A 2,120-nucleotide genomic window follows, 5' to 3' on the forward strand; every position below is an offset into this window, starting at 1 on the left:
CACAATTAGCATAGGATTGGCAATGTAGAAGTAAAATCTTTATATGTAGATGAAATGATCATCTACAGAGAAAATACTAAGAAATCTCTAGGAGCCCCTAGAACTTGTATTTGAATTTAGCAGGGTTAGAAAACACAAGATATATATAAAAATTCAGGTCTGTGTATACTTGCTATAAATGGGGAATTGGATATTGAAAAATTTTTTTTTTTTGAAAATTTTGCATTTATTTTTCTTAAACCAAACGCTGGGGTAGCATAAAGACTAACCAACAGCTCAGACATTCTTTGGATTTAATGCATAATTACAATAGTCACATGCACATCCTAAAATTAAAAAGTAAAAAGTTATTCCTAAAATCATGTGTCAGTAAAACTTGCCTGGAACTGGTTATACAATACACACGACATGTATACTATTTTGTAGCACAAAATTTCTCAGAACACACATGAAAAATAGAATAATTTATATTTATAAAAAAGTACTATTTTATGAACAAAACAACTGAAACTCAGGAAAAAGTGATCAAAATATTATAGGACAACTAATGCCCTCTTTCTCAAAATCCTTTACAAAAGGAGGTAGATTCATAAATTAACAGTTCAAGGTCTGGTATTTTAATGTTACTTTTTTTTCTTCTTTTGCTTTTCGTCTGCTTCCAGTTTAAGCTTAACTTCTTCAGCTGTAAGGGCTTCAAGTTTCTTATTCTTTGCTTTCTTAACCTTTTCCTTGATGGTAGCCACATCAATTTTAGTTTCAGTAGAAGCTTCCTTAGATTTTGCAACTGGCTTTTCTTTAGGTGGAATAAACGCTTTATTTCTTTCCTCTTGTCTCTTACTGAGAGCTTCTGCTTGTTTAGCCTTTATTGCTTCCATTTTCTGTCGCTTCTTCTGATTTGCCTTCAAAAAGTATTCACCACTAGCCAATTCTTTGTCAACCTGACTTTCTGGCTGTGGTGGTGGGAATGGTGTATACTCTTTCTTTACAGTTTTCTTCTTTGGTTCTTTGCGTTTATTCACATTTTTGTGTTTGAACTGTGACAAAAATCTTTCCCAACTTTGTGATCGTAATTCAGAATCTTTTGCCAACTCTCGTTTAATCATTAAGGTTTTGATATAATAAATTGGATGAATATTCTTCATGGTATCTAAAACTACTTTTCGAACCTCTTTTAAGCCACTGAAAGGTCCAATGGCTGAAACTGTGTTTCCCTGAATCATAATGTAACAGTTTGTTAAGAGTTCCAATGCCTTCAGAGTAGATCCTTTGGGACCAGTAAGTCGTTGTCTTTTTTTTACAAATCTTTCTTTATTTCTTACTAGAGAACCTATTTTAATGATGTCACACGCAACATCATCCTGAAGAATTCATACTGCCTGTTCAAATGAAACACTTCTTGCTAACAGTTTTATCAGATCTCTGACCCTGATGATGATGTATGGATCAAAAGTCTTCTTTGAAGTACAAACAGTCATGCTGCCCTCAATCAGGTCCAGGGTTGCATTAATGTGCTCCGTTCTCTTGCTTCGGTTTCTGGCTGTGAAATTCATTTCTCTCAGGTACTGTAGACGTCCCGTTCTTCGAGGAGGACGCCATTTTCAAACTGCTCCTGGATATTGAAATTTAAAAGTTATGTAGGAGTACAAAGGACCTAAAAAAGTAAAAAAAAAAAAAAAAAAAAAGAAAGGTGTTGGAAGACATTTAGTACCTAATTTTAAGACTTCCTCTAAAACTACAGTAATCAAGGCAGTGTTGGCATAAGGAAAGAGATGTAGATCAATGGAATAAAACAGAGAATGTAGAAACAGAACCACACATATATGGTCCACTGAGTTTTGAAAGATTATTTAACATTAACATTTTATAGAACACAAACTCAATTCAAGAGCAGAGGAAAAGACAGTGTTTTCAGCAAATGGTACTAGAACACCTGGTATCCGTATGTAAAAAATTAACCTCAACCCTTTATTTCCATACATAAAAATAACTTGAAAGGATCTATGAACCTAAATATGAAAGACTAAAACTATAAAACTTTAAGAAGAAATTATAAGGGAAAACGGTCATGAATTTAAGGTGGGAAGAATTTCCTAGGATACACAAAACATGATGTATAAAAG

General features: G+C 33.3%; 1 pseudogene; it reads right to left on the reverse strand.

Moving 5' to 3' along the window:
* Positions 1–562: 562 nt before the first annotated feature.
* LOC147825287 (KRR1 small subunit processome component homolog pseudogene) lies at positions 563–1,550 on the reverse strand (annotated as a pseudogene).
* Positions 1,551–2,120: the final 570 nt, after the last annotated feature.

The sequence above is a fragment of the Heterocephalus glaber genome, unplaced genomic scaffold (assembly GCF_053883595.1).
Source record: "Heterocephalus glaber isolate CG9 unplaced genomic scaffold, H.glaber_assembly_v1.0 deba00001504, whole genome shotgun sequence".
NCBI classification, from domain to species: domain Eukaryota; kingdom Metazoa; phylum Chordata; class Mammalia; order Rodentia; family Bathyergidae; genus Heterocephalus; species Heterocephalus glaber.